The 24,178-nt window shown below is 43.9% G+C and overlaps 1 protein-coding gene across 1 annotated transcript in view; it reads right to left on the bottom strand.

Annotated features, from left to right (window-relative positions):
* OPN5 (opsin 5) overlaps positions 1-24,178 on the bottom strand; it is a 344,280-nt gene that overhangs the window by 193,877 nt on the left and 126,225 nt on the right. The window lies entirely within an intron of this gene.

The raw sequence follows: 24,178 nt of genomic DNA on the forward strand, positions 1-24,178 counted from the left end.
TATTCTTGGTGCTGTTAAGAGAATGAGCTGAATATCAATGGAGTCCCAAATCAGGTAAAGGGAAAGTAGTGTTTATTAGCTCCTGGAAAAGAAAGCAACTTTATCAGATATCACAACTAATGTCTCTGGTACAAATCATTAAAACTACAGTGTCCAATACCAACGTCAGTCTGGTCTGGAATACACATCAAAGAAGGTTCTGGCCAGAGATGATCGGCAATGACAGCAATGCCCTTGGCCCAGGGTTCTCCCATGTGCAGCTTCCACGAGTCCCATGCAGCGGGAGAGTAACAGGTGCTATATAGCTCATTGCAGCAAATGGGTGCCTGTCTCCTCATTCCTCACCTCTAGATTGACTGAAGGGCTCCTGAAGTTTGATGAGCCTCCATCAACGACAATGTCACATGCAGCAGGAAAGTCACAGACAATATGTAGCTCACAGCAGCAAAGTGAACCTGCCTCCTTCTTCCACTCTTCTGGAGTGACTGAGGGCTTCTGGGACTTGAAGTCACTGCAACAACAAAGTCCCTTGCAGCATGAGAGTCACAGGCACTATATAGCACATACCGTCAAAGGGAGGGCAGCTTCCTCATCCCTCCTCTAGAGTGAATACAGGGATTCTGGGAGATAAAGACCCTCCAACAACAATGATGCTCCACACAGGGGGAGAGTCATAGGTGCTATATAGCACACAGCAGTAAAGGAGAGGGCTTCTCTTTCTCCCCTTCCTCTACAGTGACTACATGGAATCTGGGACTTGAAGTCCCTCCAACTACAACAATGACCCATGCAGCAGGACAGTCACAAGTGGTATATAAAGCACAACCAAAGGTGCCCACCTCCTCCTCTTCCCCCTCTCCTCTGAAGTGACTATTGATCTTCTGGAACTTAATCCCCTTCAAACAACAGCGATGTTCCCTTTTTGATTCCAAGAAGCTTGCACCCAGTGATAGTTACCATCCAGGCAGCAATAGCCCTGGTGCAGCCACACCCCCTGTGTCCATTAAGATAGCAAATGGTCATGTCATACCATCTGGGAGGCACTAACCAATCCACAGCCCGTCCTCTTCAGTCCATGAGGCTTGCACCCAGTCATGGGGTACCGCCGAATGCCAGTAGCATCTTTGCAGTTGGACCCATTAAGTCAGTGAAGGTTGCAGTCAGTGATGGTTTACTGGCTGGGAGGTATTAACCCCTCCGTAACCAGGCAGCTTGAGTCCATAAAGGTTGCACCGCCATAGGACCCTTTGAGTCATTGGTGGTGTAACAGGAGATCAGTGCAGGCCCTTGTTGGCCGATCCACCTGAGTCAGTAATGCTTTGGTCTGCGAAGCTTCAACCCAGTGGTGATCTGACTAGGTGATATTAGCACCCCTACAGTCAACTCCACAATGCATGGCCTGGGCAATTGCATTTAAAAAAAAAAATTTTGTAGATGCACAATCCAAAATGATACCCTATAATCCACACTGGAGAATCAGCAACGACTTACACTAAATACAATAATTCCCTGACAAAATGTTAAACTTGTCATCATTATAAACATGGGGGAGTCCTTCGGGGGCCCACTTATATCGGCACAGTGGTCACAATGCACTCATACTTCTGCTTTCAATTTTTTTTTTAAGGGCTCTGGGGCTAAGGGGCAGATTTAAGAAAGTGGTGCTGCACCCAGTGCAGGGCCATGTTCCTTGCCCCCCTTAGAATCCCACTACTACCACCATGTGTATTTAAAATACAGCACACCATGGCGCAGGGTAGAGAGCAATAGCATCAGAATTGTTGACACTATTGATGCACTGTTCAGGGTTAGTGCCAAAATGTTGGTGCTAGGCCTGAACAGTACATAGGGGCCCATTATAAATAATGGTGGGCCCCTTTTAATACCTGCTCTGAGCAGGCGTTAAAATGTAGCAAAAAATGGCGCAAAGAAATCGTTTTGATTCTTTGCACCATTTTTTCAGACCCACTAACGGGGAAACACCCCCCTTCATACATTATGCTTGGCGCAGGCATAATGTAGCCCACAGGGTTACAAAGTGGCCCAATGCATGCATCGCGCTACTTTGTAAATCTGCTGCTGTGTTTCTGCAATATTATTGCCAAATTAGAGTGAAAAAAACATTGCTAATGTGTCAATATTATGGCACCAGGGGCTCTTAAATCTGCCCCTAAGTCTTCAAATCCTGTAATGGCTGCCACTACATTGTTTCAGCGTTTTTGCAGCTAATCAGGTTCTTAGAATTTATGGATGCTTCTATGGATTTGTAGATTACAAAGGCCTACGGCAGAAAAAGCTATCTCCTCCAATAGGATCTGAGTATTCTATGAATTCTTGGATCCAGGGATATCTGAAAATCCTCAACTATCAACGTGTCCTCTATCATTTTCTACAACTTAACTCTTCATGCCCCACCTGGGCCATCCTCAAACGCTAATTACTCAAAAACTACTGAACGTATTACATCAAGCCAACGAAAGGCACTAGTTTGAGTGAAATTGTGACCTTTTGACAAATGTGATCTAAATCTACTGAGCTGCTTTTTTCTTGACAGAAGAGGAAATCTCATTTTGGCACACCACCTGACTAAGAGATAGATAGATAGATAGATAGATAGATAGATAGATAGATAGATAGATAGATAGATAGATAGATAGATAGATAGATAGATTTGTACTGTGTAGAAATCTACCATTCATTCCATGCAGGTAATATTTTCTTTTTAATCTGCAGTGCAATGGTTGCCCAGTGGCCCCATGTCATGAGACAACCTCATGCTTTTTTTTTTTTTTTTAACACGTGCTTTGAATTAAGGGATTTGTAGGTTGTTTCACCATTATGCATGTGTTTAGAAATCCCACCACTTTTTAACTTGTTAACATAAATATCATAGTAAACACATGTCCCTCTTTCCATAATGCTCTTTCTGTATGTGTTTGGGGCATTTTTTGAGATGGTGCTCATGCTTCGCTAACCTTCAAGGCACTCAGGGCTACATGTACGTAGCATTTTGCACATCGCAAACAGCAAATCGGGCCGTTTGCGATGTGCAAAATGCACTTTGGCATCTTCCAACCCATTTTTCCGATTCAGTAAACTATTTACCGAATCGCAAAAAGGGATTGTGAGTCGCAATTAGGAAGGGTAGTTCCCTTCCTAATTGTGACTTGCAGTCCCATGTATGACTGTTTTGTGACCGCGAATGCGGTCGCAAAACAATCGCAGTTAGCACCAGTGTCACACTGGTGCTAACCCATTCGCAAACGGGAAGGGGTCCCCATGGTACCCCTTCCCCTTTGTGAATGGCAGTAAAAACATTTTTTCAAAGAGGGTAATGGTCCTATGGACCACTGCCTGTACTGAAAAAATGAAACAAAAATGTTTCATTTTCTGTTTTTGAAATGCATCTCGTTTTCCTTTAAGGAAAACGGGCTGCATTTAAAAAAAAAAAAATAATAAACTGCTTTATTTAAAAGCAGTCACAGACATGGTGGTCTGCTGTCTCCAGCAGGCCACCATCCCTGTGAGGGTGGCCATTCCCAAGGGGGTCGCAAATTGTGACCTACCTCATGAATATTCATGAGGTAGGGCATTTGCGACCCCCTGGCAAATCGCAAACAGTGTCATTGACACTGTTCAACCTATGATTTTGTGACTCGCAAACTGTGAATCGCAAAACATTTCTTTGGCACTTGTAGCCCTCAGTTCTGAATTTGGTTTCCTTTTCACCTCTTTTTAATTTAGCGGGCCCAGATTATATTCAGCCAGCAACTCAGATAAAACAATTGACTGAATAAAACAGGTGTTACCTCATCAAGTAATTTGTGAATTCTCAATCTGTCTCTCGAATAGGTGTCTGCAATTGATAAGAGCGTCAGACCCGGTAAATATCATTCCCTTTAGCCTCTGACACGCAATGATTTGTATACGTTTTATTAGTTTATGGCAAGTAAAATAGATGTGTATGAGTGTCCATTTTCCTCATGAAGACTGTGCTCTTATAAAATATTTCAATATAAACCATTATTTTTGCACACATCTGCATTCCCCATGTTCAGAAAATAAATGGAGGCTGAGGCAGTGGTAGAAATGTGCCCTTTCAGTGGGGTCACCCCACATTTTTTGCCTTTTTGCTGAACCCTATTTGTGCTGGCTATAGAACTCTGTGCACCCTACCCATGCTAATCAGAAGTAACGGAAGATCACCCCAAATTTTTGGCATTTTTGCTGAATCCTATTTTTGCTGGCTATAGAACTCTGTGCACCCTACCCCTGCTAATCAGAAGTAACATTCTTGCTCTCCTTCTTTCAACATGGTAGAACTGGTATACTCCTGATTGGAATACTCAACTAACCTATGCAACCCTAGTTATGATACCTACAGTGTACCCAGGAACTACAAGATAAATGTCACTAGTGGGCCACAGTACTCATTGGGCCACTATCTGCAGTGGAAATGCAAACATGACTGCAGGCTTGCCACCAGTAGCCTGGCTTTGCAGGTTTAAACTAAAACGGCAACCTGACAAAATAACCACTTTTGACAGGCCTAATCCCTTCTTTCTATAGTAAAACGTCAGCCCTAAGTTTGCCTTAATGCCCATTAAGGCGGGGCACCTCTTTGTTTAGTTATGTTCTGTTATATTTGTAAAGAACACTATCACTTGAGAGGATATCCTGGTGCTGAGTAGGGGTGTGCCTACCCTACCTATGAAAGGTTGGTTAATTGAAAAGCCTCTGAATTCATGAAGAGAGGAGGAGACTCTGATGTGGAGTGATAGGTTGTTCCATGCTTTAGGAGCAATGTAAAATAACCCTCATCCTCTGATGTGCTTCTGTGTGTGCATGGGATGGCTGCAATTAGGAGTCCTGCAGTATGACCATGTCTGGATGGTTGGTGGAAGGCGATGTGACTATTCAGGTAGGTGGGGCCTAAGTTGTATAGTGCCTTGTATGTGTGTGTGAAGAGGATGAATTAACTGTGTTTGTGTTTTGTAAGCTAGTGTAGTTTCCTGAGGTGTGGTGTGATGTGAGTTCTGTGTGGAAGTTTGAGGATGAACCTGACTGCAGAATTCAGGATGGTCTAGTCTTCTAGTTATTAACTTGGTCATCTTACTGTAGAGGGTGTTTCCATAGTTCGACTTGCTGGTGATTAGGGCATGAGTGACAGTTTTTCTTGCGTTCATTAAGAGACATTTGAAGATATTCTCAAGCATCTTCAGGGTGTGGAAGCAGGATGCAGTGATGGCGTTGAATGGTGTCAATGAATGGTGTCAATCATTATTCTGAGGTTCCTAGTGTGAGTTCTAGGTGTGGGTCAGAGTTCAGCTGGCCACCAGTTGGAGTCCCATGGTGAGGTGTTCTTGTCCAAGATCAGTATTTCTGTCTTTTCCGTCTTTAGCTTCAGGCAGTTGGGTTTTATCCAGTTAGCAACTTCGTTCATGCAGGCGGTGAACTTGTTTCTTGTGTTGGGGATCTTGTCTGAGAAAGAAATTCTGAGTTGTGTGTCCTCTGTGTAGGAAAGGGTGTTGATGTCATGTATGCAGATGACACTGGCCAGATGGATCATGTATGCATTGAAGATGGTGGGGCTGAGTGACGATCCTTGAGGTACTATGGAGATGTGTTTGTGGTCTTCCCAGGAATGAGGTGCCAAGTTGATAGCTTGCATTCTATCCATTAAGAATGAACAGATCCAGCGGTGAGTGGTTCCTTGAATGCCAATCTTGTGCAGGGGCCTGATGAGGATGGGGCGTGAGACCAGGTAAATTGCTGCAGAGATGTCCAGGAGAATGGGGGCTGCTGTGTCTCCTCTGTCCGGTATTATGCAGATGTTGTCTGTGGTGGCAATGAGTGCTGTTTTTGTACTGTGGTTGGGCTTCAATCCAGAATGCATGACATTGAGGAGCTAGTGGTTGCAAAGGTGCTTGTTTAAGCATTGGTTGATTAGCAGGTATGGTAGAAGGGAGATAGGTCTGTAGTTGGAAAGCAGGGCTGAGTCAGCAGAAGGTTTCTTGAGCAGGGGCATGATGGTGGCATGTTTCCAGCAGGGGCATAGTTTTGGCAGTATTATTGGGAGAGCAGAGAGTGTATGAGCTTCATATTGTCCAGCAGTCATGTTGGTTAAAATACATTATATGAGAAGCAGGGCATGAGGGGGGCTTCAGGAGCATAGGAAATTAGAGAAGAGAGGATTGTTAGGGGTAATTAAAACTCAATATGTTGACAAATAAACCATTTTTAAGACCATTAAAACAGAGACGAGTATATGTGTGTTTTTGTCTGAATCCCAAGAGCAATCCGATAAACACCTCACAATTCTTGAGTTTATGCACCTGTACCCACTTATTTACTATAAAATACATTTATTAGGAGGATGTAACACACCAAACACACACTGGGAAGCTACACCCCTGGTTTTAGAGGTGTCAGGGAATGTGGGTGAGTTCATGGAGGCATTGAGGATAGGTGTAGGAAGTTGGCCCTGTATATACTATATCAAAATGAGATATAGCGTGCACGGAGTCCAGGGATTCCCCAAGAGGCTTGACAGAGACAATACCAGATAATACTAATGCTCTATTTGTGGTAGTGTGGTTGAGCAGTTAGGCTTCTCAGAGGGCAGTGTTAAGCATTTGTTGTACACACACAAACAATAAGTAAAAACACACACTCAATGACTTAACTCCAGACCAATAGGTTTTTATATAGAAAAATATCTTTTGTTAATTTATTTCTAGAACCACGAGATTCAATTTGCAGGTAAGTACATTAAATGAAAGGTACTTTGCATAGGTAAGTTCAGTACTTTGAATCAAATCAACAATACCTACAGTTTTCTTTAAAATGGCAAAAATCTATTTTAAAAGTAGATACTGCAATTTTCAACAGTTCCTGGAGGAGGAAAATACAGAACAGATTTGGAGGCAAGTAATTGACTTACAGACTCAGTCTCCGGGGCATAGGTAGCCGACCGTTGGGGGTTCAAGATAACCCCAAACACCCAGCACCAGCAACACAGGGCCAGTTAGGTGCAGAGGTCAACCAGGAGCCAAAATAACGTGGGTGCCTATAGAGATAGTGGGTACTCCGGTTCTGGTCTGTCTGCAGGTAAGTACCCGTGTTGTCAGAGGGCAGACCAGGGGGCTTTAGAGGAGCACTCGGGGGCCCCAAGTAGGCATTAAACATGCACACTCAGCGGCACGGGGCGGCCGGGTGGGGGAGCAAACAGTGCATTGAGTTCCCAATGAAACTCAATAGGGAGACTCCGGGGGTCACTTAGGCGCTGCAGGCGAGGCACGGGAGCTTCTCGGGCAAGCCACCGACTGGCCAGGGAGGAGGGCCGCCTGCTGGTCACTGCTGCACTGGTGGTTGGTCTCTGGTGAGTCTAGGGGCTGCAGGTGCAGTGCTTCTCCAGGAGTCGGAAATTTTCATCCCAGGCAGCCGTGGTTATGGGGGGTCCTTGGGATTCCCTCTGCAGGTGTCGTCGTGGAGGGGTGGAGAGGTAAGCCCCGGGTGGACACTTGGTCAGAATCGCCTGGGGATCCTCTCTGGCTGGTTGGTTCCTCTGGACACGGGCCAGGGGCGTCAGGTGCAGAGTAGTTTTGGACTCACACTTCTGGAGTGAATATGGGAGTCCCATTAAAGATGGTTGCTTTTTCTTCTTGTTGGACAGGTCCAATGTTCACTGGAGTTTCTTGGTCCTCAGTGACGCAGGCAGTCCCCAGGAGGCTTTTCAGGGGTCGCTGGTCCTGTAGAATGCATTGCTTCTTCTTTTGCAGCTGTTTGAAGCAGGAGACGGGCCAGTAGGGCTGGGGCCAAGTCATTTGTTGTCCCCTTCTCTTCTCTGCGGGGTTTTCAGCTCAGCAGACCTTCTTCTTTTCTAGATGTCATTAGGAATCTAAATCTCTTGGTTCAGGGATCCCTTAAATACAAGATTTAGGGGCGTTTTAGGGTAGGTGGGCAGAAGCCAATGGCTACTGGCCCTGAGGGTGGCTACACCCTCCTTGTGCCCACTCCCTTTGGGTAGGGAGGCACATACTTATCCCTATTGGTCCTAATCCTCCAAAGCAAGATAGAGCATTTCTCCAGGAGGGGATCACTGGTGATCTGGACACCTTAGGGGTTGTGCTGGCTGAGGGGGGTGACTCCTCCTTGTTTTTCCTCATTATCCCTCTGGACTTGCCACCAAAAGCGAGGTCTTGTCCAGTGGGCGGGCATCTCCACTAGCTGGAGTGTCCTGGGGCACTGTAACACGAGGCACAAGCCTTTGAGCCTCACCACCAGGTGTTACAGTTCCTGCAGGAGGAGGTGTGAAGCACCCCACCAATGACAGGCTTTGTTTCTGACCACAGAGTGCACAAAGACACTCACCCCATGTGGTTAGAAACTCGTCTGGAAGTGGCAGGGTGGCACAGATCGGTCAGTCCTAGACTACCAGCTTGGCTGACATACAGGGGGCATCTCGAAGATGCCCTCTGTGTGCATTTTTCAATAAATCCCACACTGGCATCAGTGTGGGTTTATTGTGCTGAGACGTTTGATACCAAACTTCCCAGTTTTCAGTGTAGCCATTATGGTGCTGTGGAGTTCGTAATGATGGAATCCCAGACCATATACTCAGTATGGTTATTCTGCCCTTACAATGTCTAAGAATTGTCTTAGACACTGTAGGGGCATTTTGCTCATGCAGCTATGCCCTCACCTGTGGTATATTGCAACCTGCCTTAGGGCTGTAAGGCCTGCTAGAGGGGTGACTTACCTACGCCACAGGTAGTGGTTTGTGAGCATGGCAATCTGAGGGGAATGCCACGTCGAATTTGTCTTTTCTCCCCACCAGCACACACAAGCTTGAAGGCAGTTTGCAGGTACTGAGTGAGGGATCTCTTAGGGTGGCATAATACATGCTGCAGCCCTTAGGGAGCTTCCCTGGCCACATGGCCCTTGGTACCAGGGGTACCTTTTACAAGGGACTTAACCGTGTGCCAAAGCTGTGCCAACTGGGTAAACAAAGGTACAGTTTTTGGGAAAGAACACTGGTGGTGGGGACTGATTAGCAGGGTCCCTTGCAGACTTCCAATCAAAGCTGGCATCAACACTAGACAAAAGGTGAGGGGGTAACCATGGCAAAAGTGGCATTGTCCTACAATAGGTCTTAGGGGCATTTTTATACTCTGTTTGCACTGAACCTGCGTCTTTTTTTAAAACTCTAATTCGGTGCAAAACTAACTCCATATTTATACTTTGGTGCTAGACCTGTCTAGCACCAAATTTATGGAGTTAAAGTCATTTTCTGGAAGTGGAACCCTACCTTGCCTTAATGAGATGCAAGGTAGGCGTTCCCGTGCAAAAAATGACTCTATGGCCTTAACACCATATTTATACTCCTGTGCAAAAATGGTGCACGGGAGGGGTCAACAAATGGTGCAAAGCTTACTTTGCCCCGTTTTTTAACTCCTGAGTCAGGGCAGGCATTAGGGGACCTGCGGGCCTATTTCCATGGTGGAACACCATGGAATAAGCCCGCAGGTGTCCTCCCCAGGCACCAGGGGCACCCCCACCCACACCAGAGGAACTGCGGAGGTAAGTACTGATAAGTGAAGGTAATTATTGCATTTTTTAAAGTGCCATAGGGGGCCCTGTAATGGGCCCCCATACACGGCACAGGTTGCAATGGCCATGCCAAGGGGACCCTTGTCCCCTGTTCTGGCCATTGGGGTGGTGGGCATGATTCCTGCCTTTTTTAAGACAGGAGTCATGTGGCATGGTATGTTTAACACCATAAAATGATGCTAATCTGGTTAGAGTCATTTGTTTTTACTCTAACCTGCCTATAGTAATTTTTTGGTGCTAAACCCCCTTTTTCTATACCGCCGCCCCATCCGACTAAAGTCATTTTTTTTTACTCTAGCCTACCCTTTGCACCGGCTTGCACCATTCCATAAATATGGTGCCTGGCTGGTGCACAGAAATGGTGCAAGCCGGTGCTAAACGTTTTGGTGCAAAACTGCTTTAGTGCAGTTTTGCACCAAAAAGTACAAATAAGGGCCTTAGTGCTTTATTGATTGTTAGAAGCTCTTTGGTGGGAGTGTGGTGGGGGCAAGGGTGAGATCCCCCCAAGTGCACGGTCTTCATGGACAGTGGTAACATCAGGCAATAAGGCTACATATTCATTCAGCAGCTGTTATGTTAGGTTGAGTTGCAATGGTAACGGGGTCCAGTTGAGGGTCAAAGATGCTGTATATGGAGGTGATTTTGTTACAGAAGAATTCGGAGAGCTTGTTGCAAAGGTCTTGCGGGTGATGTTGCTGGTGGTGAAAGCTTTGATGATGGTGAAGATTTCCTTTGCTGATGTTAATGCTGGTGTTCATATGATCTGCAAGAGCTGTGCTCTTTGTGCTCCCTATCTACTGGTAGTAGCGCCTTAGGGCTGATTTGAAGCTATCTTTATCTGCGCTATCTTGACCTTTTCTACATTTGCACTTCAGTTGCTTGCAGTGGTGTTTCGTCAGTTTGAGTTCTTCTATGTACCAGTTGGCCTGTGGTCGGGCTCTTGTCCTTGGGTTGCCCTTGGGGGAAGCCAAAGTGTTGGTGCATGCAGTGATCCAGCTGTTGAGATTCTTGATGGCTTTCAGCAAGTTGCTAGTGTACACTCCGCACACACAGCACAGCCTTCAAAGCCAATGTGTAGTGTGGCCGAAGAATTCAGCCATCTTGGAAAAGCTCAGTGTGAGTAAAATTAGCCCTGTACCTCGTTGGCAAGGGCGTCCCCAGGGGTCAATCCCTCCCCAGGCTTGTGGCAGGCATAAATGTGGCATCTTAAGGCACCCGCTTCACAGCTCTCTTGAATGCCTGGAAGATAAGAAAAGGATTTAGCCAGCCATCTGAGAATACCCCAAAAGACTAGTACTGTTCTTCTTCTTGTACTAGACCTGTTCTTCCTCTTGTACCCAGGAAAAAGAAGTGGACTCCAGGGATGAAAAGGCTAGCCTCCTGTTAAAACTACTGGGGTACAATAAGCTACACAAGGCCTTTTCGTGCAACTGCCCAGCTGACTAGTGGAAACTGGGCCTGAACTGTACCCTCCTGTTGGCCTCTGCCTGCCACCCCATTAAGTGTCTCCCCTGGGGTCCTGGAGGATTTGGGAGTGTACTCCTGTGGTAGATTGGGATTTAAAATACTAAAGCCAGATTTTAAAATCTATGACCAGGACAAATCTATTTAGTGTATCTGACCCAAGCTCCTAGGGGTTACTTTGCACTTAGGTCCTTCTCGGTCATGACCATTGCCACTTTGCCCTTCTTTGCACTATTTCAACTTAAAACTTTACAAACTCATATTTACAGGTCCCCTTATTAGACATATGTCCTTTTGATGTATTTTTTAAAATGTTATTCTTACTTTGTTCTGGGATTTGTATTGCTTTACTTTCGAATTTACAACTGTTTTGTACTTTATATATACTTTATAAATACTTTACACGTTGCCTTTAAGCTAAGCCAGTCTGCTCTGCACCATAGATACCAGGGTAAAAGCTCAGGTAAAATTAATGAATTTGTGAGTTCACCCTAAGAAGGCCTGTGATTAATATCTGAGGTGGTTGCCTAACCCACTCCTACCCTCCCCCCCACCCCCTCAAGTAATAGCCCAATTTTGTACAGGCAGCAACATACTGAGTGAATGAGAACTGGAAAGAAAAGGTAAATTCCATATTCCCTCTGCTACTAAGAAAGAAAGTATTGCCTAAACTAAGAATATTTATATTCTGCTAAAAATGTCAGTGGTAAATTATGCACACTAGTATGACGAACAAAGATTTTCTGCTGTTCTTTAGCTAAATTGACGATTTTGACTTGAGGTGTGCTTTCACGTGCTGCTAGGTGCTGCCTAGAGGAAATATTGATTATCACTACGGCACACATTCACTAACTAACTGTTCTACTAAACGTTTTGGTGCTTGCACTGCAAAGTAACCCAAAAGTAATACAAAGTAGCGCTATACATCACAGTGTGTCAAGGGGGTATACCATGGGTGTTTACAAGCAATCACGAGTGGTTTACAGCACACATACAAAGCGATACAACTTTTTAATGAAGTCTAAGTATTATATTTTGTACTGGAATGTGGCATTTCCTTGCACCCGCTTCAGAACAAAACCCTACATTATTATGGTACAAGGATGTGTGCGTTGAATCAAGTGAAAACAGCGCTAGCCTGCAATTTGTCTGCTCGAATAGTACCTATTTTTTATGACAATAATATTCATATTTTCCAGTGATGTGCATTATAACTAAAGAGTTTCAACATCTATTCTAAGCACACCTGTGTTCTAGTAAAAACTGGTCCTGTGTCATTAAAATTCTATGCAATACTTTTTTAGTTTAGATTTTTTATGGCCAGCATATGCCCATCACACGTAGGTGGTGACATGTTTTCTTTTTGTCTTCTTATTTTCGTAACACATGCTTGTCATCAAAAATAAAAAATAAAACATCTCACCAGCTTGCTAACACCAGGCCTACTGGCTTTGGTAATACTTGTTAACTGAAAGTAAATGCACCCCACATTGCTCTCCAACCGACGTCAAAGCGAGGTGTTTGAGGCAGCACAACGTCTGGAGCTTCGTGGCTGTGTTGCATCAAAATCTTTCCATCATTCAATCCTATTTAGGTTTACATCAATGTTTATGGCTTCTCGGGTTTTATTTCTATTCATAGTTAAATTTGCACTAGATCTTGGTTCTCTCCTTTCAAACAAACTTAAAAGCAAATAGCTCACATAAGTCAAACCCAGAACAAGTGTCATTGCATAATTCCATTGCCTATCCGTTTTGAGAAACACCTTAAAAACATATTCAGCTTATGCTGCACATCTGGAAGTAATTTTTAATAGAAAAGAAATCCACAAATCATCCAGTATGTTTTAAATGCTTCCCTATCATGCGACATGACAAACACAGTTTCTTGGTGACATTTATTACCAGTTTGCGAAGGATACTTAATTGCTAAATGATGCTAATAGGTTCTTATTGATTGAGGTAAACGAGCCTATTCTTCCTTGCACAGATTCGGTATTGGATTTGTGGTTAGCTGATATGGCTCTCAATGCACACATTCTTTTTTGCCCTTATATTCTTGGGAGTGTTTTGTGCAGGCGGTTTAAAGCTGTGTATGCCTTAGTACGAAAAAGAATGGTATAACTATTAGTGACTTTAAATTGACAAAAGGGGCCCAGGTCTAGAGATGATGGAGGTAGTTTTCCATTATTTTGTACAAGCAAATGACAAAGAATGTAGCTGTGATTTGGGCTTGTCGGCTGTAGACACTCGAGCACATCTGCTGTGCCCTTCTCCTTCCCTAAGCTTTTCTGTTCAGCTTCTTTGCTTGTAATCCAAGGTCTGCTCACTGTAGCTAGACATGGGTTGAAGTGCAATTGGATATCCATATATTACTGCTAAACTGCAGTAAAATAAGTGCATCAGTGCCTTTAAATTGGCGCATTATGCTACACTTAGTTTAGCCACTATTGGTCAACAGGGTGAAAATGTGACCTGATGGCTCATGATATCAGACTGTCAGTTCAAGCCATCCTCTTCTGGGCATTCACGACTAAGCATCGAAAGAGCCAAACCGGCAATGGGCTAATGTGATTGTGGATCTCTGTCTCATCCTGTTAGGCTGTAGCATGACTCTGAGCCTGAACCACTTCATCACAGATCTCTACCACCACCACTGGAGCACGATGAGTGGTCTCAGTGATCTTCCATGTATGCTGTGCTCAGAATTACTGGGATCAAGGAGTGCCAGAGAAGCTCTTCATCTGGAAGGCAGGGGCCATATCCACCTCTGTAGAGCAGGTTTACGACTCGCTCCCAGAAACCTCATATAGGTCGAATACACTCCGGAACATCCTACCAAACTTTACCTTCTCCTTATTTCCCTCTTCTTTCTTTTCATGCTCCTTTTTGAGCCTCTTTACAGAATTATCCTCTCCTCTTGATTTTCCCTCTCCCTCCTCTGCTGATCCTTCTCTCACTGCTCACATTCGCCAGCTCCTTTTATCACCCTTCTCACTCACCCCTTTGCCCCATCTCTCTCCTCCCTTGTTCCCCCTTTGGCTTTACCACCTCTTGACCACGATAGTTTACAGTAAAATGTTCATGCCTGAGCAACACTTAGCCTCTACAGCATTTTCCATCTGGGTGGATGGCTCTGACCTGGACAAGACCAAAGAGATGACAGAGCGCCGTAGATAGGGGTAATAATACAATAGCAGTTATAACAAACACAGTACAATTACATATCCTGTACATCCCAGGGAGCAGAAAAAGAACAAGTAAAGTCATATAATAGGCAAAGAAGGATAAAAAACAAGTATTGATATGTACAAGAATATGCATTAATAGCTGGTAGTAGAGTACTCCTCTCTCTGGACACTTCTTGAAATCGCTTGATTCAGTATTTTAATTTTTTTACAGCTGGCATTTTAAAATGAATTATGTCAGATCTCTGAAGGTGAGGTTGATTTTCTGTTAGGAATAGTTTCTGGGAAAGAAAGTTTGGAGTACCCTAGAAGAATACTTATGCTTGATGCATGATACTTCAAAGATACTCCTTGCCTCAATTGGAAGTCTTTTCAGGATTATGATCAAACTTTCTCGAGCCTGTAACCAGCCTGACTCCTGCACACAGGGCAGCTTTGAATGGAGCTACATGAATTTTGTGAATTCCTATTGGTATGGATGTACCGTAGTACAATTTCAAAAGCACAGGGATTTGAACTACTTGTTTGAAATGAAAATCGGGGTTGGGGGGGTTTGATTTTTCCAAGGAGTTTAAGGTTAAACGTGCTCTGTTGGCCTGTGAGCACATAGCTACCCAACAGGGTTTCCCAGAGCTAGGCATGTTTAGTAAAGCATCAGGGTCGGTATACCAGAAGATAAAACAGAACAGCCAGGCCTTCAAAAGTTTCCGAAAATCACTTAGGGATTGGCGCATTCTCATCGGGAAGGGGAGTGTATTCCACAGCTTAGGACCCAGATAAGAGAAAGATCAGCCACCCTGATGAGCTGTTCTAATTATGGGGACTGCACAGAGATTACAGTTACTAGAACGGAGGGATTGGCTGGGACGGTAATGTGTCACAAACGATCTTAAGTTCCTAGGACATGGGTTTGTCATCGCATTAGGCATGTAGCACAATGCTTTGAACTTGATTCTCTTTCCACCAAGAGCCAGTGGAGGTCTTGAAGAAGATTTACGTAAAGTGAGGCCATGGAGGTGCCAAGATAAAGAATGTTGTCATAGTCCAATCTTGACAGAATCAGAGCGTGAATTACTTACTGTTCATTGGGCAGAGATGGACAGTAATCAAATAATGTTCTTGAACCACTTTAAGACAGCAAAACAGGTAGCGGCTACCTTGGACATTTGAAATTTCATTGAGAGCTCATCATCGAGCCAGAAACCCAAGTTCTTAGCCACAGAGACAGGAACTAGAGGAGTTCCAATGATATCTGGCCAGTGATGGCGTCCGCAAAGATTAGGGTTATTACCCACTAGCAAAACCTCTTTCTTGTCTCCATTTCGCTTCAGGGAATTGTTGCTCATTCAGGTGGCCACCTTCAGATGACAGATGTTCAAGGTGTCCAAGCTGTGATCTTCCTTAGGTGAAAGGGAAAAGATGATCTGGGTTTCATCTGCATAAGGGAAAAAAGAAAGCTCACAGCCTTCCACAATGTCAACCAGCGGACTCACATAAATGTTCACAAACATAGCGCTAGACCCCTGGGATACTCCTGAGGAAGAGGATGGAAACTGGAGGTGTGGTTGGTGTCACAAACCTGAAAGATCTGATCTTGTAAAAATGAAGCTAGCCACATCATAGCCTGGTCTCGAACACCCATATTCTCCAGCTTTTTAGAAGTAGCTTGTGTGACAGTGTCAAAAGCTGTGCTGAGAGCAAGTAGAATCAGCGCAGCTGTGTCTCCACTATCAAGATGAAGTCTGACGTGCTCTGCGACTCCCAGCAGGATAGATTCCTGTCAGGGTGAACCACTAATGTCACTATTTAAACCTGTGCTTAGCCCTGTGGTAGGTTGTAACAAACTAGTCAGCCTCAACTTAGAGGCAATGTGTAAAGTATATATGCAGCACACAAACAGTAACAAAGTGAAACACAATGCAAGAAAAATCCCTAACCAATTTAGAAAAATAGAGAATATTTTAATGAGTAAAATACCATTATAATGACACAAATACTAATCATTAGAATTAGGGATATAAATTTTTAAAATTTGAATAAAAAAATAGTGCCAAAAAGCACAAGGTGCCAACTGCAGTTATTTAGTCCTGTTAGATGTGGTCAAAGTCAAACGTTAAGGCTAACCACAATGGAGTGCGGGCCTGATATTGGAATAAGGTTTGTCCTGGTGGACATTTTACCTTTGAACTTCAAAATTTTCCTGGGGAAAAGTAATCATCAACAAGTTTAAAGCTGTATCCAATGCAACACTCGAACACGGTGGGTTGCTGAGGAGGCGGTCCTGGCACGGTCAACGTTAAAGCCGTGAGTGTGCGAAGTCCAAAGTTTGTGCACAGGAATACATTGACTTTGACGGGTTACTGATTGGTGTTGGTTCCTCTGAAGCCCTCTACATTCGAGCTTAGAGACTTTTCTGGAAGTCAGCTTTCGGGGGGGGGGAGTGGGAGGCAGGGGTAGAACCAGCAAGTTGAATTCGACCGGCAATTCGATGTTGATGGCTGCAGCTCCACGGCTGTCTTGGTCTCCTGCCAGTTTCTAAGTCCCAGTTTTTTCAGTTTGTACATGAGGAGTATTCTCTAAATCCGGCCAAGGCTCCAGGATCTGAGAGGCACCCCTTGGGCGTTAGGACTCACTCCAGCAGAGGCTAGCATCCGGGTCCAGGGCAGGTCCAAGTGAAACTGGTCAGCTGGTCAGTTGCAGGCCAAGGCCTCTGGAATCTTGTAGCTCAAACAGAAGGTCAGCGAACTGACACTTAGGGTCACTTCTGGGGTGCTGGTTTCAAGGCAAGTGGGTTTAGTCTTCCTTCAGGATTCAGACACCAGTGTAGTCTTTCTTCTGTTTGCCACAGGTCCAGGAGTGTTCTGAAAGGGTTACTTGGCATACCACTTCTATGCGCAGTGCTAACATGTGGCGACTCTCTAACCAATGAGGTAAAAGTTCCCAAGGGTGGCCCTACCCATGTCTGTAGCACTTCCTGTGTGTTTTACTGTAAGCTATCCCACAGTGCTCTTTTCCATCTGGATGCAACATGGAAGATTCCTTTTTCCCCTAGTCAGAGATCCCTGTGCCCACCCAGAGGTGTGACTTTGATAATGGGCAAACCCTCCCTTGTAGTCACTCCAAACCAGCTGTGGGGAAGCTCCCCATCCCACTGAAGTGGAGCTAAGCTGACTAGAAAGACAAAAGGAGGCAGGCCTAAGTGTGAGCTATATCACCCAGTGGCAAGGTAGGAACCCTTTGAAGTTCAGGAAAACCCAACTCCCCCCAGCCAACCTGCTCAAAGAAGAAATATGCATCTACACACACAAGTCCTTTTCTCTACTATCTAGAAGCAATCCACATCTCACCACAGGGGAGCCATTCACAATCAGATGACACTGGATACTGGCAAAAGGCACATTTGGGCTAGGGAGGAAAATGGCAACTTTCTAAAAGTGTAATGTTCAAATTAGTGAAATAAAATCTGACTTTACGATTTAGTTAAATTTTAAGTACCTAATAAAATAAATCCTTGAATCATTTTTCCAGTTGTTCCTAAACCAAAATCAAGCATTTTATTTTGTTATAATGTACCACAGTGTTTCCCTATGGGAGAGTCAGCCTTGCTACAATTTTGGAGGTTTTTAAATGCCAGGACATGTATAATATTAAATATACAAGTCCTAGTTTTTAAATACTGTGCAACTGCCTTTTGCTTACCTTAGGGATGAATTACATTTTTAAAAAGGAAGGTTTAGTCCTGAGAAAAGGTTTGTCAGGTTTAAAGCTGCCACTCAGACTTCAATTGCAGACCTGTAGATGTGTTTCACAGTGCTACTTTAGTGGTGGCACAATGAGTGCTGCAGTCCACTAGTAGCAGTCCAACAAGCAAAGAAATGACAAGAAGCCTTAAAGACAGGATATGCAAGACCTAAAAGGTTAGGCATTGCAGCCATTCGGCAACTAGGAGTCAATGGATAACGCTGACTTAACAAAGCATAGTGGCCCAGAAGACTGGACGTGGAACTCCTTTTAAAAGTGACAAAAGGCTGAATGATACCAAATACAGTTGCAATGAACAAGTTGGATAGAGCTGTTTAGAAACACAGCAGGTGTGGATAGTTAAGTTCCAAATAAAAGGATTCATAGACAGTTTGTCAGACAGGATTTAGCTCATAAGTTCCTAAGTCAAGATTCATATACTGCACACCAACTATTTTAACACACACCTGCACACCCACATAGACTGAACAAGAGGACACTATTTAATTTGCTCATTGAGCTGTCCGTTAATACCCATAAAAACAACAGATTAATTAATCACCACTGACTTGATTTAGGTGGAGGTCGACTCAAAACCTCCTGTAGAAACAATGGTTTTATTCATCCATACACATTGTTTTGGCAGGTGACAAGATTCACTACTTCTGTGGAGCTCCACTAGAAACTCAGGCTAAAGTACAGTTGGACGACCTTCACTTCCTCACATAGATTTGGTTAACCCTTAACTCTGCCCACATGAACCACCAAGAGGGTAAATAAACTAGAACAATTTATAGTAACTTTGGTTACACTAAAGAGTTTGATCCAACCTAAACAAATTCTATGTGTAGGTCTGGTTTTCATACTATTATGTAACCACAATGTAAATGATTGCAAAAACGCTGATATCAATACAAGGAAAGATAGGATGATAGGAATTTCAGTCCAGCACATATGGTTCCTAACTGAAATATCACTTCCGTGCTTTATTGACATCTACTGATATAATCCCTACATTTCTTTATTGACCTCTACTGGTCCAATCGGCAGAATTTGGTTCAATGGACTATCATCACAGAACTGCACATTCATTAGTGGATAAAAACTGTGATATAATACGATTATTTTGAATCTTTTTTGTTTTTCTAGGTATTCTATTCATAGTTTGATGATCAAATGAAATATGTAGCTAAATATACAATTTGAATACATTACGTAACAAGTAATGCTGGAGAATTTGGTGAGGCACTCTGGGCTCTTTGGAAACCCTCTTTAAAAACCATTCAGTAATGTAATATAAACCATCATGAACAATATTGATGTTTCAAATTTTTAGAAATCAAGGTTAACAGGATTGTGTAAGCTTATTATAAATGGCATATGACAAGTTTAATAGAGTATTAATTTGATCCACTGAAACAAATATAAAGGAATCGATGTTGTGGGGACATCAATGTGGGCAAGCATAAGTGTGTTTTGGGGTAGCTCAATCGGGTAACATAAAGTTCTCATTCTCAAGGGTGTTACACAGAGAATAACTGGATTCACCATTGCAACCAAACTGAGATTAATGGGGTTTTCCACCAAAAATAATGGAAAGGTGATATCGAATATCAGAGTGAGCAGACATTAAACTGTTGGGGAACTTCATCTATAAATCCAAGTGGCTAATAATGTATTTTCAGTGTTCAGTGTTCGTAGCTCACACAGCACAGATACAGGAATATTGCTCAATTTATCGACTACTGATCATTTATTATAGTTGGTAAAAACCCAGAGGTAAATGTTTAGGAATATATGTTAATGTGGTTCAATGAATTAAATTCTATTTGCCACATCATATGACCGGCTGTCATTAACCCCTTCGCTGCCAGGCCTTTTCCCCCTCCTGTGCCAGGCCTTTTTTTGCCTATTTGGGGCAGTTCGAGCTTAGGCCCTCATAACTTTTTGTCCACATAAGCTAACCAAGCCAAATTTGCGTCCTTTTTTTCCAACATCCTAGGGATTCTAGAGGTACCCAGACTTTGTGGGTTCCCCTGAAGGAGGCCAAGAATTGTCCAAAATACAGTGAAAATTTCGTTTTTTTCAAAACAATTGGAAAAAGTGGCTGCAGAAGAAGGCTTGTGGTTTTTCCCCTGAAAATGGCATCAACAAAGGGTTTGCGGTGCTAAACTCAGCAGCTTCCCAGCTTTCAGGAACAGGCAGACTTGAATCAGAAAACCCAATTTGTCAACACAATTTTGGCATTTTACTGGGACATACCCCATTTTTGCAATTTTTTGTGCTTTCAGCCTCCTTCCAGTCAGTGACAGAAATGGGCATGAAACCAATGCTGGATCCCAGAAACCTAAACATTTCTGATAGGTAGACAAAATTCTGAATTCAGCAAGGGGTCATTTGTGTAGATCCTACAAGGGTTTCCTACAGAAAATAACAACTGAAAAAGAAAAATATTGAAATTGAGGTGAAAAAAACATAAATGTTTCTCTACGTTTTACTCTGTAACTTTACCCTGCAATGTCAGATTATCAAAAGCAATATACCGTTACGTCTGCTGGACTCCTCTGGTTGCGGGGATATATAGGGCTTGTAGGTTCATCAAGAACCCAAGGAACCCAGAGCCAATAAATGAGCTGCACCCTGCAGTGCGTTTTCATTCTATACCGGGTACACAGCAATTAATTTGCTGAAATATAAAGAGTAAAAAATTGCTATCAAGAAAACCTTTGTATTTCCAAAAAGGGCACAAGATAAGGTGTTGAGGAGCAGTAGTTATTTGCACATCTCTGAATTCCGGGGTGACCATACTAGCATGTGAATTACAGGGCATTTCTCAAATAGATGTCTTTTTTACACACTCTCCTATATTTGGAAGGAAAAAATGTAGAGAAAGACAAGGGGCAATAACACTTGTTTTGCTAATCTATGTTCCCCCAAGTCTCCCGATAAAAATGATACCTCACTTGTGTGGGTAGGCCTAGCGCCCGCGACAGGAAACGCCCCAAAGCGCAACGTGGACACATCCAAATTATTGGAAGAAAACAGAGGTGTTTTTTGCGAAGTGCCTACCTGTAGATTTTGGCCTCTAGCTCAGCCGGCACCTAGGGAAACCTACCAAACCTGTGCATTTCTGAAAACTAGAGACTTAGGGGAATCCAAGGAGGGGTGACTTGCGGGCCTCGGACCAGGTTCTGTTGCCCAGAATCCTTTGCAAACCTCAAAATTTGGCTAAAAAAACACATGTTCCTCACATTTCTGTGGCAGAAAGTTCTGGAATCTGAGAGGAGCCACAAATTTCCTTCCACCCAGCGTTCCCCCAAGTCTCCCGATAAAAATGATACCTCACTTGTGTGGGTAGGCCTAGCGCCCGCGACAGGAAACGACCCAAAGCGCAACGTGGACACATCCCAAATTTTGGAAGAAAACAGAGGTGTTTTTTGCGAAGTGCCTACCTGTAGATTTTGGCCTCTAGCTCAGCCGGCACCTAGGGAAACCTACCAAACCTGTGCATTTCTGAAAGCTAGAGACCTAGGGGAATCCAAGGAGGGGTGACTTGCGGGGCTCGGACCAGGTTCTGTTACCCAGAATCCTTTGCAAACCTCAAAATTTGGCTAAAAAAACACATGTTCCTCACATTTCTGTGGCAGAAAGTTCTGGAATCTGAGAGGAGCCACAAATTTCCTTCCACGCAGCGTTCCCCCAAGTCTCCCGATAAAAATGATACCTCACTTGTGTGGGTAGGCCAAGCGCCCGCGACAGGAAACGCCCCAAAGCGCAACATGGACACATCCAAATTTTTGAAAGAAAACAGTGCCTACCTGTGGATTTGGGCCTGTAGCTCAGCCGGCACTCAGGGAGACCTACCAACCCTGTGCATTTTTGAAAACTAGAGACCTAGGGGAATCTAAGATGGGGTGACTTGTGGGGCTCGGACCAGGTTCTGTTACCCAGAATCCTTTGCAAACCTCAAAATTTGGCTAAAAAAACACATGTTCCTCACATTTCTGTGGCAGAAAGTTCTGGAATCTGAGAGGAGCCACAAATTTCCTTCCACCCAGCGTTCCCCTAAGTCTCTCGATAAAAATGGTACCTCACTTCTGTGGGTAGGCCTAGCGCCCACAAAAGGAAATGGCCCAAAACACAACGTGGACACAACATATTTTTTCACAGAAAACAGAGGTGTTTTTTGCAAAGTGCCTACCTGTGGAGTTTGGCCTCTAGCTCAGCCGGCCCCGGGAGGGGGGGGGCAGAAATGCCCTAAAATAAATTTGACCCCCAACCCCCCCCCCCCCCCGGGAGCGACCCTTGCCTACGGGGTCGCTCCCCCTGCGTGACATTGGCACCAAAAAACAGATCCCAGGTGCCTAGTGGTTTCTGCCCCCTTGGGGGCAGATTGACCTAAAATCGGCCAATCTGCCCCCAAGGGGGGCAGAAATGGCCTAAATACAATTTGCCCCCCAGGGGAGCGACCCTTGCCTGATGGGTCGCTCCCCATCTCTAAAAAAACAAACAAAAAAAAAAAAACACAATTTTTTTTTTTCCCCTGGCGCCTAGAGGTTTCTGCCCCCCTGGGGGCAGAAATGGCCTAAAATAAATCCCTGGTGTCTAGTGGGGTTTCAAAAGCCGGATTGCAAGCTATCCGGCTTTTGAAACCCTCGGAGAGACTTCAAAGGGAAGGAAATACTTTTCCTTCCCTTTGAAGCCCCTCCGGGCCTCCCCCAGTGATTGAAAGAGAAATGCTTTTGCATTTCTCTTTCAATCGCGCTGGAAGCAGAGTTTCCAGCGCGATGGGGAGGCCCCTGTGACAAATCAGCGCGCGCTCGCGCGCTGACATCACAGGGGGGGGCGGGGGGGCGGGGTGGAAGGGGAAGGTGTTCCCCTTCCATCCCCGCCTTGGGGGGGAGGGGGTTGCACGGGGGGGGGCGCGCTAGCGCTCCCCCAAGTTCCCCTGTGCCTAGGACGAGATGATCTCGTCCAAGGCACAGGGGAACTGTAGCCTTGGACGAGATCATCTCGTCCAAGGCACCGAACCGGTTAAAAGAACAACAATATTAAATATTTTGAGAGAGCTTGATCTCATAAGGTCAGTCTAGGAAGTGTAGTTTAAATAATTGTATATGTCATAGTTTTCTGGTATGATTACTGTCTTAAATTGCTTGAGAAACTGAATATTGGTATGGTGCTGCCTTTGCTAATAGTAACTGATTAGTTTTCACTGAAATGTTAATGCAGTGTGCTGCATTTGGCCGAAAACACAGCAGCATAACGTAGCAGCATGACACGATCAAACAGATTAAAAACAACAATTACACAACAAAATAATTAAGTAAACAACAGAATACAACAACCACAATGTAACAAAATAGATCAACAACACAATGGCAAAGTACATAACAGCAACACAACCACATAAAACAGGGACACTGCACAAAACAACACGAAAGTTCAGAAATAGCACAACCCAATACCAGTATAATGCAACAAAATGCACTTCAATCACAACAAAAGAACATCACAACATAACAATGGAATACAAAACACCACCAAAGCACAAATATAACACTTGAATAACTTATAAATCGAATACAATACAATATCAACACAATTAGACATAACAAAAAAACCTCTACAAACATAAGAGCACAATTAACAATTAAACAACAAAACAGTATATTGGAAAACAGAGAGTTGATTGGCAGAAGCAAGTGTGCAATGTCAGAGACAACAGTGGGCAGAGTGCAAGATTTGTTTAAAAAGAGTAGAATGGGAGACAGGATGAGAGATGTAGAGTGGTGCAAAATATAGATCAGGCAATGACAGGCAGAGAAGGGGATATCTTGTTGGGAGAGAAGATAGAGTTGAGAAAAGGGGAGGCCATAGTAGTGTCACGAAGCAAATGTTTAGTGTTATAAGTGACAAATTGCTCTCTTGGTATATGAATTAGTGTATCTTAATTTGAGTCTCATAGTGCAGTCAACAACCACTAAATACACAATAATATCCATATTAATAGACAGCTGTGCATTTTGTCATGTTTTCCAAACAGCAGTAGTTCTAACAATGACTTGAAGGATCCCTCAGTGCTCTAGATATGGTTGCTTAATTTCCTCCTTCTAATTGTACTCACAAATATTTAAAGGAACAGCACGTTTTCACTTTACATAACATTTATAA

This window comes from Pleurodeles waltl, chromosome 5, assembly GCF_031143425.1.
Source record: "Pleurodeles waltl isolate 20211129_DDA chromosome 5, aPleWal1.hap1.20221129, whole genome shotgun sequence".
In the NCBI taxonomy this organism is placed as follows: domain Eukaryota; kingdom Metazoa; phylum Chordata; class Amphibia; order Caudata; family Salamandridae; genus Pleurodeles; species Pleurodeles waltl.